Genomic DNA, 13,289 nt, shown 5'->3' on the forward strand with positions numbered 1-13,289 from the left:
TCCTATATTTCTGCTGAGCTTTGTTTGGGTTTTTCCTTTAGCTTCTTATTTCCAAGTGAGACGTACAAAATCATTCATTTCACCACTCTTTGATATGTCTTCTTTAAAACCTTTTAGAACATGAAAGCATGTTTTTATTATCATTTAAATCAAATATTTATTGAATACCTATACTGCTAGGTGTGGGAGATACAGAGAGTTCTAAGCCACCCTTCACATTCACAGATGCATATATAAACTTACCAATACTTGGCAAGCAGAGGTTTGTGTTTTGAGGGGGCAGGGAAGGGAATGTCATTCTTTGTAGTATGTATCTGAGTGAAATTGTTTGACTTTCTTATCCAGACTGATGCTTTTTCAGATAAAAATTTAAGAAAAATGGTTTTCAAGTGAGGCTGGCCATTCTCATTTTCTTCAGTATACCTTTGTCCTTGTTGGTTAGGTTTATGGTTCCATTTTCCAGTTATGTTTAGTCTTGTGCCTTGTTTCTGCTGCTTGTCTAAGCTGATTATCTTAGTGTAGCATCCCTTTGACATCTTGACACCACTGATTCTTTGCTGTGTTCTAAGTCTGCTGTCTTATGAGCCTTCACTTTTAAAAAAGTTTCTCTCATTTAATCAGTGGTGTTCAACTGGGGAATGGTTTTGCCTTCCAGGGAACATTTGGCAATGTCTGGAGACATTTTTGTTTCTCACGACTGGTAGGGGTTGGGGGCTGTGACTGGCATTTGTTGTCGTTTGTTAGCTAAGTTGTGTCAGACTCTTTGCGACCCCATGGACTGTAGCCCACCAGGCTCCTCTGTCCATGCGATTTCCCAGACAAAGAATACTGAAGTGGGTGCCATTTCCTTCTCCAGAGGATCTTCCCGACCCAGAGCTCAAACCCATGTCTTCTGCATTGGCAGGCAGACTCTTTACCACCGAGCCACTAGGAAAGCCCACTGCATCTGTATACTACCGTAAACAGCTCAGCCCCTCAAAACAAAGAATTATTTGGTACAAAATGTCCACAGGGCTTGACTATTCATGATAGTATTGAGAAATCCTGATTTAGACCATTTACAAAGTTTAAGGTAGTCACTTTCTTTAGATGAATAATACTTCTAGCATTATGCATGCCATGCTGTTTCTTATCAGAGATTCATTTGAAGTCTTCCTTTTTTTCTCCAGAGATTTCAAAATTACATCTGACATTTGTTTTTTATAGAAAACAAAATGGTCTCCTTTTATATTAGTAGTTGTAGGTGTTTACCTTGGCACTTAAAACAAGACCCTCATTTGAGGCATTTCCAATAGCATATTATTTGTAAATCTTAACTATTGCTTTTTTCCCCGTCATGTACTCAAGAGACTTCATAGATCAATGAATAAAGAAAGGTGATTACACTTATAAAGCTAACATAATAGTCCTTCTTTTTAACCTGGATCTCTCCCCCCTAAGTATTATCGAATGAAAAATACATTCTTAGCAAAGTCTTTTTAAGACTTCATCATTTTAAAGGGATTCTCAGCATGGACACACCATGACATTTGCTCAAGAAGTGATTTAGCATGTGTGTGGAAAATTCTGAAGTTGAAAAACTGAACTAGATCAATTTTTTTTTCTCTCTGGTTGAATTCAAGTACTAATAAACACGGTAGCTTGAAAACATAAGGCTGATTTGGATCTGAGTCTTGGTGAAAGATAATTTGTTTTGTTATTATTTTTTCTTGCCCTTAGGATTTGAACTAGGATATGAAAAGAAATAGGAGAGTTAATGGCTTACTATGAAGTTTTAAAAAAGAGGAAAGGGAGAAATTGTGTTCACTCTATTTGCTGATTACTGCATCTGAAACCCCAGCCAGCCAGATGACTTCCACACTTCCTGAAAAGAAGTGGAGTTTCTTTGTGCTTCTCATGGTTTCCCATGCACATGGCCTTTAGAACATGGGAGCACACTTTATACTGTATAAATCAAATATTTATTGACTACATATAGTGCTAGGTGTGGGGAATTTTAGAGCATTAAAAGATACTGTCTGCATTTAAGGGATGCATACATTAATATATTAACAACTTTCCAAATTAGAACCTTCTGGTTGTGGAAAGGGTGGGACAGGTAGTTCTTCCTACTGCAGTTTCCTTCCCCTTCTCATGTGGCCAGCCCTGCCTTGAACTAGCTGTGGGGTAGTCTGCTCTCAGAGGGATTTGCTTGATGTGACCCTCTTGCATCTACTGTACTGAGAACAATGCATACTGGCTGTTGGATATCCACATGGGCCCTGCAGATTTGTGTCTGAGGCTCGACCTCCTTGGCTTGGTGGTTGATTCAGACCACCTTTTCTGGATTACTGACTCTGTGCCTTGCCTGTCTCTCCCTTCTGTGGCCTGTCTTGATTTTGTTCTTTAGCAGCTTCTGTGAGGTGGCAGCCGGCATTGGCCTCACAGCACCCCTACCTTTCCTAAGCCTATCTTCTGCCACTTCTTTCTCCCACCCTGTTTCCCCTCCTGCCAGGGAAGATATAAGGCTTCATGAAAGAGGTGGGACTTCAGCTGAATCTTGTGCAAAACAAGATTTTGAAAAGATTAATCTGAGAAGGGCATGCACAATGCAGTGAAGGCAGGAAGACTTCATGGAAGTTTTACAATAGCCCAGGATCAGGGGATAAAGTCCAAGTTGGTGGCAATAATAAAGAGGAAATTGATGCTAGTGATGTTACTAAGAAATAATTCTCGAGACTGATTGAGCAAAAGGAAAAAAGGAGGACTCTTTAAATTCTTAGAAATTTTAACTATAAAAATGAAAAGTTTTGCTTTGAAGGTAAAAATGATCAGCTGGGGGAAACATGAGAGACCTTTGATGCATCATCTCCCATCAGGATGACCAAATGTCCCAATTTGCCTGCGACTAAGTAGGTTTCCTAGACATGGGGGTTTTGGTTTCAAAATTAGGACGGTCCTTGGCAAGTCAGGATGAGTTGGTCACCCTATCCCCAACCAATGCCAACATGATAAAGTGTAGGGTTGAGTAAGAACTTTTATCTTTTTTTGATGAGATTTTTTTTGACACTCCAAGTCAACTTTGCCTGGGTTGTCTTTGCCTAGCACAGGCGTTTCCAACAGCTGTTGGGATTTTAGTCAAAGAGGCTGAGATTTTATAACCTGGGGAGATGGCCACATATGAGTGTCAGAGGCTTTTGTGAGCATAGCCAAATTTAATACTTCCATTTTGATGCGAGGCAAGTTTAAAAAGTAAATCTTCCATTTTCATGTACTTTTATCCTTCTCCTGCCAATCATTTAACCACTGCCCACTGCCTCCCCAAAATCAAGATTCAGTTTGCGTTGATTAAAATATTTTACTCTTTCCTTTATGATTTCTTTCCTTATCACAATGGATGATTTAATGCTTATGGAAATTGCTCAAAGAAAGAACCAGAGGGATGAAGAGAAGACAAGAATAAGAAGGAAAGAGCAGAACACTGAGAGTGAACAAATTGCTGAACTTGAGTGTGCAATATTACCGAAGGACAAGTACCTGGTCATGTTCTTCTGTGTAATACAGATGAAGAGCTCAAATAGCTTTGAGTAACCAGAATAGCAGCTATACATTCATATCCTGATGCTTATGCATTTAGATCAGAAGGCTGAGCTTCACAATACCACTCAAAACTGATTTAATTTTCATGTAGATATTGTTACAGCAAATTTATTTGGGTTTCCAGCCATCTGCAAGCTGAAAGCAATGTAGCCAAAGTTTGCTTCTACAAACTGACATGTGAACATCAATGCAAAGTGAACACAGATAGTTTGAAATAGTTTGATAGTATGGAAAGGGACAGAAATAAAAATATAAAATTTTTCCAAAGTAAACAAGAAAATATAGTGATTTCTGAATGTAGGGGCAAATAATTTTATGCACTGGGTATTATTTATTTTTTTTATGAAAGTGAAAGTGTAAGTTGCTTAGTTGTGTCTGGCTCTTCGCGACCTCATGAACTATAGCCTGCCAGGCTCCTCTGTCCATGGAATTCTCCAGGTAAGAATACTGGAGTGGGTTGCCATTCCCTTCTCCAGGGAATCTTCCTGACCCAGGGTTTGAACCCGGGTCTCCTGAATGGCAGGTGGATTTTTTACCATCTGAGCCGCCAGGGTATACTCCAGTGTAAAATAACTGATGGTTTAAAGATGACCCTAACTCATCAAGAAAGAGTCAAAATACTTTTGGCATACCTTGTTTGAGACCCACCAGAACTATTTAACATTTTAGAAAGTTTTTTTTTTTTAATCAAACTCTTACTTTAGCAAGTCTTCAGTTATCTGTAAGGTAGCCTTCTAAGGAATACTTTATTCCAGAAACTACCAATAAGGGAAATGTTACTGCATGGTTAAAACAAACAAGATGGAGGAAGTGAAGGGAGATTCTATATTAGAGTATTAGGGACCCTGAATTTCTTAGAAAATCGACTTGCAGTCTCTCTGTTCAACTGGGGCTACACAATGAATGCAAACTGTAGGACAAAGCTGGATCTTGTAGATATTCTGTTGCCCTGACTGCTGGCGAAGAGCCATCACAAGCTTCAGTACAGCCCCAAGGGGTGCATATATTAAAGAAAAAGCAAGAGCCATGCTCCAAAATGGCTTATTTAAAATGCAAAGGGTAATAAGAGAGCTGTATCTGGGGAAAGTCCAGCTCTCAGAAACAGTAAAGTAATACCAAATCTTGGTTAAAGTTGCTTACTCTTGAACTAATTAGCTGGGGATTGAATTCAGCATAAGAAGTCAGATTGTGGGTTAAGAGTGAAGGAAAATGTTTTTTTTTTTTTTTTTTCTTAGATACCAGCCTGGCACTTCAGAATGTAGTAGCAGGCAGCTTGTGAGATTCAGCCAATTTGACAAAAATCACAAAATTATGAAAAACACCATGGCTGATTGAAAAGGAGTTCTAGAAATATAATTTGGGCCAGATGCATGATAAAAGGCATTTTTATCTTCTTTGGTGGTAGCCTCTTTGTAATAAGATATGGGCACACTTGTCAATAAAGAAAAAAAAAGAGGAATGAATAATACGGAATACAGAGGAACATAAAATAACATGGTCCCACTCAATCCCTGGGTCAGGAAGATCCACTGGAGAAGGAAATGGCAAAGATTTTCTTGCCTGGAAAATCCCATGGATGGGGGAGCCTGGTAGGCTACAGTCCACAGTATTGCATAGAATCGGACACAACTGAGCGACTTCGCATTTACTTTTCACTTTCACCACTTTTGAAATACTATTCCTACCTAGTATTGATCTACTATTCTTTTCTTTCAAATCTCTTTTCCTATTTTCCTCTGGTGGGAGATTTGTGGGAAAATCATACAAAAAAGAAGAAAACCAAGATCTTTTGCTTTTTTTTTTTTTTTTACTTGTGAGCTTTTAAGAAAAGGATAGAACTTATAATAAAATCATATTAGCCATTGATGGCATCTCTCACTAGATACACACCCTTGATAGAACATGTCTGCATATAACAAGACCTTCTTAACAGGCCTGTGCTAGATTTAAAATTTTCATGTCTAAGTAGCTGTGTAAACACATTTGGAATTTAGGGAATTTTCTGTGTCACAAGGGAGTGAAGGTTTATAACCTGTTATGTAGATGGTAATTTTGTAGAAGGTTCTATTTTATAGATGGGAACCCCCACCCCCTAAATGTGAAATGTCTACATTGTCTGAAATCTATGCTAGTCCCTGTGGTGTTCCCTTTGACTCTACACTGTGTATTCCATATTACTTTTGCTGCTACCTCTGCATTCAGAAGTGTTTGGAGCCAGAACCAAGGGTAGAATACCTCAGGAAGAATAAAGCTGCCCACAGAGTACAGGGTCCTTTTCAGTTGAGGGCTTCCAACTCTTCATTCCTGACCTGCCAAAGCCAAAATGTTATGTAAAATTCCCATGTCCAGGTGTCTCCCAGATTTGGGGGTTCTGTGAATTTCTCTTTAGCCTATTGCTGAATGAAAGGAGAGGAACATGAAAAAAAAAATGAAGCTGTTAGTTGCTCAGTCATGTCCGATTCTTTGCGACCCCCTGGACTTGTAGCCCGCCAATCTCCTCTGACCATGGAATTCTCCAGGCAAGAATACTTGCCATTCCCTTCTCTAGGAGATCTTACCGACCCAGGAATACAAACCCATGTCTCCTGCTTTGCAACTGATTCTTTACCATCTGAGCCACCAGGGAAGCCAAATCAAGGGTGGGGAAAGAAATGGAATATTTGAGTGTGCCCTTCTATCTGCAGAAGAGTGTCCACTGCAGCATCAGCTGGTCGGAATCCATGGCAGAGCCAGGGGTGGGGTGGGGGCGGGGGGAGCACGGTACTGGTCACTGGCAGTTGGATTTATCCTCTATGACTGACACTTGAACGGGACTGCTCATTTGATACTGTTTCAGCCTTGATGCTGGGTGTTTTTAATCATATATTTTAATTAATGTTTTAATTGTACTTGGGTCCAGAGGCTGTTTCAACAGAGCAGCTTATATTTAGAGGTCTCTGAATAAATAAATGTAAAACAAAGGAAAACTGACTCTGCTGAAATGATGAAAGTGATTGTTTCTAAAAAGATGGATTTGGGCTTCAGACTCTATTTACTGCTTGAGACTCAGTCCTTTGCAATATTATGGACTGTCACCTAAACATACCTTTTTTTGTATAGTAGAGCATGGTTTCAAAATCTTATCCAAGATCTGGCTTTAGAAGTCTACAATCTGGGTTTTGAGGCAGGTGGGGACACTGTAGAATTTACTGTGTCGATTTTAACTTTAAAAAATTAACAGGTTCGTTCTGGAAGTTGCTTTCTGAGAGAGAGTGTGGAGCACTGTGGTGCTTGTGAGCGTCCAGTATGGCGTACGGGGCCAGGGCCAGAAGGTGCAGAAGGTGATGGTGCACCCATCAATCTCATCTTCAGATACTTGCAAAATAGATCACGGATTCAGGTGTGGCTTTATGAGCAAGTGAATATGCAGATAGAGGGCTGTATCATTGGTTTTGATGAGTATATGAACCTCATATTAGATGACGCAGAAGAGATTCATTCTAAAACAAAGTCAAGAAAACAACTGGGTCGGATCATGCTAAAAGGAGATAACATTACTCTGCTCCAAAGTGTCTCCAACTAGAAGCGACAGATGAAGTGAGAAATTGTTTGGCAATACCGTTGGTTTTTTTAGGTGTCCTTTGTTAGAGATGTAGTTCTAAAACATGTATTCATATTGTTCTGCTCACCCTTATGTTATTACCAGATTACAATAAATGCTGTGGGACTGTTTTTATAAAAAAAAAAAATTTAACAATGGAGTAGTAGGTTATTAAATTTTTGAGGCAAAATTTATTTGGACCTGTGTAGATCTCTTCCACTGCTGGAGAAAGAGATAATTGGAGTGGGCTAGTTCCTTTGTCTCCTTTTACTATTTTCTCTTAAATTTTTGTTCTCTCCTTTAAAGAGGGCTAGTATCTCTTCCCTATACATTTTAAGTCAGAAGCATGTTTAGGGAGTATATTTAATTCAATTTAGCCAGTGTTTATAGAGCACCTCTTCCTTCAAGGGAGGAGCTAGACTTTACAGGGGAATGAGATGTTTACAAATATAGGAAATATATTTGTAGGATACAGCTTGCTTCGACATATGTGCTGAGAAAAATACACACTGAGTTTGGAGTAGATGAAAGCATCTTCCATTTATTTTTGTCAGGATCAATTATTAGTTCAGTTCTTCACTTGTTATTTTCTTTGGGTCCCAGAGAGCTCCTGAAAGTTACTCAAGAACTATAAGGCTGGAGTGTTAGCACATTTTTTGGTGATTGATTGGTCTTGAGTGGAAGAGCAAGGTTCTGAAGTCTGTCTGGTTGTCTGCCATCACCTTTTGCTTATCTTTCCTAGTGGCATCCCTTTTATTTCCTTTTCTCTATCTTCAGGGGTCCAAAATCTTTAAAATGCTCCGAATTAGTGGTTCTTGACCCTGACTGCAAGGAGCATTGAAGAAATATTGATGTCTGGACCTCACGCTTAAACCAATGAAAAGCACTGCATTGATTGTGTTGAAGAGCTAGGGTTGAGACTACAAATAGTCAACTCTGTTTGTCGATAGGGAAAAAATCACTACATTAAAAGCATACCTTTTAGGTCATGACATGATTGCAGAAATATTACAGTGTGAAAGAGAATGTGGTTTTCAGTACTACATTGGCAGAGAACAAAAACTTTACCTGTAATTTATTGGGGACCATTTGCATTGTGAAAGAGTTCTTGTTAAACCAACATATTGCAAATACTGTATTTTTTTTTTTGTCCTTTGAGGCATTTTATTTGTATTACATCCCTAGAAAAAGAATCCAAGTGTTTTCCCTATAGTGTTTTGTCTTGCTTCTTTATGGTCCATACGCCAGCTCAGGTTTTCAGTACAGTGAAGCCAAACTGATGGGATGGGAGCAGATTATTCTGCCATTTTTCTAGATCTTTGAGTCTTACGTCAAATCTGAGGCTGATCACTCCACACTTATTTATTCTGCCTGTATATTACAACAATTTTTTCCCAACCCTGTGATCATTGATGATTTAAAATTCGCCAATGTAACCATGCTTCATCCTCACAATTAGAAACCTGATGATGACTTTGGAGCACAGCCTTATAAGCATCTGGTGTTTGCCTCTTTTTTCAGCATTGTTGATACTCTTGAGAGTATCAGCCAGGACATTCATGCACACCATTATGGCAGCATGGAAAGATGGCAGAAAGAGGCAAATACTATATTTTAAATGATTAACTTTCAAATTTGATTCTAGGCTGCTGCTGCTAAGTCACTTCAGTCGTGTCCGACTCTGTGAGACCCCATAGACAGCAGCCCACCAGGCTCCGCAGTCCCTGGGATTCTCCAGGCAAGAACACTGGATGCCATTTCCTTCTCCAATGCATGAAAGTGAAAAGTGAAAGTGAAGTCGCTCAGTCGTGTCCCACTCTGAGCGACTCCATGGACTGCAGCCCACCAGGCTTTTCCATCCATGGGATTTGCCAGGCAAGAGTACTGGAGTGGGGTGCCATTGATTCTAGGCTAGGGAAGGGTTTCTCAGTCTTGGCACTATTGACGTTTTGGACTGAACAGTTCTTTGTTGTGGGGGTTGTTCTGTGCATTGTGGAATGTTTAGTAGTATCTGGTCTCTATTCACTAGATGCCAAGAGTAATCTTCCTTTTATATGTGACCCCAAAATGTCTCCAGACATTGCCAAGTTGAGAACCATTAGGCTACTGAAGTAGATATTTTGGTAGTAGCAGCTTGTCTTAGTTAGTGCTCAGTTGCAGAGAACAGACCCCACTTTAGCTGGCTTAAGCTGAAATGTATTAATGACAGGGTATTCAATGGTCTACAGAACGGGTCTGTGGGTAGAAGAAATAGAATCTAGGCTGGGGAGCTTCCAGAAACAAATCCTGAGGCCGCATCACAACTGAATCATCATAGAAACTGCTGTACTTGTCTTGATCTGGATGCTGCCTGTCAAACAGAGAAGCTGTGGTCAGGAAACCACTTCTGCTAAACTGGGGAGTTAATACTCCATCTGCAGCAGCAGAATGATGCCTCATGTCCAGTCTCTCTCCTTGCTTTACAGAGTCTGAATTCCCATTGGGAAAGTGAATCTAATAATGGAGTCTATAGCATATCTAGAACCCTAGTTATAAGAAAGTGTGGAAAAAGGCAGTTTTGTTTATTAGCCTCTGTAATACATAAGAAGGCATTGCAGAAGGAGGTTGGAACAGATGTTAAATGAGCTTATCTCTAGTATTTTCCACAGGGATCTTCCCAGAACTTAACTCACACCAGGAGGTAGCCACCTATTCTAGATAATTGGGGTTGGTCCCAAGAGTCTTCTTCACTCCCTTTACATTTTTGATATTTGTATTTATAATTTTCTTCTTTCTTTTTTCAATTCTCCTTCCTATTTTCTCTTTGATTACCATTAATTTCATATATCTTTCCTTTTCTCTGACCCTAACTATAGGTTTTCTGAGAACTTCAAGAATATGTATTCACGCTTGGCTTTGTTGATAGATATGGCATGTAACGTCTTCGTTGATGAGATATGAGCTGAGGCCTAGGATGTTCAACTAACTCCATGTATGTCTCCAGTTCATGGAAGATAGTGTGAGAACAGATATTTTGGTGCAGAGGTTTGCATCTTTAAATTGTGTTCTCTCCATCTAGAAGAATAAAGCACCAATTAATGTGAACAATCATATTATCTGATTTGAAATAAACATTGATAAATAGCCTTAAGTACAAGCAGGTAAAAATCAAGTGATGCTTTCTGCCTCTAGGTTGTAGTCTTTTAATTTTAGAAAATGTGACTCCTTATGGCTGGGCATAATAAGTGATTGCTTACCTGGTACAATATGTTTTTCTTCTAGTTTGTTGCTAAGATCTCCTAATTATTAATTTAGTTAGAGCTATGGGGACTTTAACCCTAAGTTAAAATTCAGACAGTAGCCTTGGCAGAGGTAAAAACATCATAAGCCATTTACTCTTTCATGTAGTCATTTACTTATTTAGTGTATAGGACAAACGTTAATTTTGAAATTCAAATAAACGGTAAATAATCTTAATATAAATATGTCCCAAATGTTGGATGAGACATGGTTGCACTAAAAAATAGTAATTGTTTATGTGAAATTCAGATTTAACCGGATGCCCTCTATCTTTCCCCCTGTGTTTTTATTTTCTAAGTTTGGTGTGAATGAATTGATCAAGTTATTTCTTGCAAATACATTTCCTGAGATTGACAGAGGATGAAGAAAACATAAGGGTAATGGACTCCTGAGAGGACTAAAGATGAGAAAGTTGGGCTCCATACAAAAAGGAAGAGGGACAACTAAAAACAAACAGGCACTAAGCTGATCCTGGTTAAGCTGACCTTAGGCATGCAAATAAAGCCCTGATGTGAAGATAAAACTCTCTTCCTTCCCTGTAAATGTAGCCACTTTCCTAAAGCACTTGGATCTGGTCCCAGTGCAGCATTCCCTTGCCCAGGCTAGACAAGCCAAGCTTCGAGGTAAGTGGAAGAGATGAGCAGCGCAGGCACTGGATACCTTGGAGCCTTGTAATCTTGCTTGCACAACCTCCAGATTGCATGGTTCTTGGCTTCAGTGCAGCTGGGCACAATTTCAATGCACATCTATGGAGACCATGTCACAACAACAAAACAAACCAATGTAGCTGCGAGTTACATTAATAGCTTGAAAAAACAAGTCAACAGACTTGAAGACTGCTCTGGGAGTTCCTCCCAGGGAGTCAGCCTTTGGCAGAAAGGGAGTTACTGTGCCTCCTTCTTGACATTTTTCAGCTAAGATTATTCTATATGATTTGCACCTTGTCCCTTTCAAAGAGTGGTTGTTAGTTTGTTTTGACAGAGCCCTTATTTGCTTTATTGTTGATCAGCACTAGATCTTCCTGAGGAGCAGAATGTCCTTTACTGTATGCAAGTGTTTTGTCCTAAGAGATGGCTTCCCTGCTGTAGGTTTCACACTCATGAATAGTACATTCTTTCTTAAGCTCTTACACTACTATTGGTCAAAAATACAGTGAGCCAAATTTTCACCGTCTTCTGATACTTCAGTTACTGCCTTGTTGTAGACTGGTAGTCAGGAAGAGTTTACACACCTTGCAGCAATATTCCATAAAAGAATTCTGAAGATCTGTTGGAGATGTCTTGTTCCTTATAGAGAGTACCCTAGTACATGGAAACCAAGGCTGGTAGAACCTTCTCCATTACTGAACTAAGAGCAAATTGGCTTCTTAATGTTAGTGGGTCTAGCCTAAGAGTATATGTGAATTGGAGTCTTGCCAATATCAGGAACCTCCTGATATATATATATTTTTATTTCTGACTTTTATGAAAGGTTTGTTTTATGTGCCACCAACATTGGGATATGTGGGTGAACACACTGTTAGGAAGCTGGTGAAGAGAAGGAATATTAAGCATTTTGAAAGGAATCTTAGCTGTTCAATGTGATTTCTTAAAAAAAAAAAACAGATGTAAGGTATGCTTTATTTTGCATCTTACATCTTGAATCTTTTCTTCTGGTTTGCACATATCCTTGGATGATTGCATTTTTTACCTCGAAAAATTGAGTTCCCTCACATATAGCACATTATTACAATTCTAATTTTGCATTGTTTAGTAACTGTAAACTTATGCTAAGAGAACAACAGAACAACAATAACAAAAACAGCAAAGCCATCTTCATTTTCCTTATTTTTCTTGGTTGTCTTTTTTTTTTTTTAATCAAGTCTCTCTGACTCATATCCTGGGCTATCTCAATTTGTGCATGTTTCCAGAATTCTTTTTAATTTTCAGTTTTCCCCTAATGCTTTTTTTTTCCCCTGTTATTCATTTCCCAGCTCCTATTCCACATAGCCTCCCTTTTCTGCTCCATCTCTTCCTATTTCTCTACATCTTTGTGGAGAGATATAACCTTCTTTGCTCTTTTATCACAGACCTTTCATGAAGTTCTATGCCAAGTCTTCTTAAACTATATGGGACAGATTGCCCTAGCTTAAGGGAACACTCAGGAGAGAAGGTTGGAGTGACTCATGGTTGCAGGTGTGAAAGGTGATGGGTTATGACCTCTTGTAGGTCCATTCCACTCTTAGGACACCATGATTCCATGAAGAGATACTCTTGAGATTTGTGTATCATGTAAACTTTTTTTTGCATGTTTAGATTCTCCTTCAAATATTATAGTTTGAAATTAGGTTATGGTGAGCTGAAAAACAGATGAAACAATTTCCAAGCTATAAAAAATTGTGGCTCTTTTCAGAGAGGTCAAAAGATCAATATTGTTAGATGGTCAGAAATCCTTATAATATCTGAGAAGAGAGGAACTCTCAGAAGGGAGAGTAGCTGTGGCAAGAATAACTCCTAATGCAGTTAACATGCCTTGCTGTAGTACCTCCTGGCTTTCCCTACCAGTATGGTAACTTTAATCCCTCCCTAGGGAATTAGATGTCATTGATCTCTGAAGTTCTTCATGCTCTCTCCTTGGATTCCTGTGGTGAGGGCTTTATTCAGGGTGAAAAACCTGCTTCCTCTATGCGAATGTGCCCCAAATGGGAACTACATATTGGGAGACTACACATTTATATATCACAAATGATAAATATAATTTAAATCTGCTTATTTTGTTGAGGCCGTTCATTTGTTTCATAGTGCACCTACTCTGTTCCAGGCACACTGTTAAACAGTGGTGAACAATGGTGAGTAAAACCAGGTATGGAGTT

At 39.1% G+C, this 13,289-nt stretch overlaps 1 long non-coding RNA gene and 1 pseudogene across 3 annotated transcripts in view; both read left to right on the top strand.

Annotated features, from left to right (window-relative positions):
- Positions 1-13,289, top strand: part of LOC109566091 (uncharacterized) — a 476,832-nt gene that overhangs the window by 140,611 nt on the left and 322,932 nt on the right. The window lies entirely within an intron of this gene.
- On the top strand, positions 3,373-7,316 carry LOC109566092 (small nuclear ribonucleoprotein E-like; annotated as a pseudogene).

This window comes from Bos indicus, chromosome 11 (genome assembly GCF_029378745.1).
Source record: "Bos indicus isolate NIAB-ARS_2022 breed Sahiwal x Tharparkar chromosome 11, NIAB-ARS_B.indTharparkar_mat_pri_1.0, whole genome shotgun sequence".
NCBI lineage: Eukaryota > Metazoa > Chordata > Mammalia > Artiodactyla > Bovidae > Bos > Bos indicus.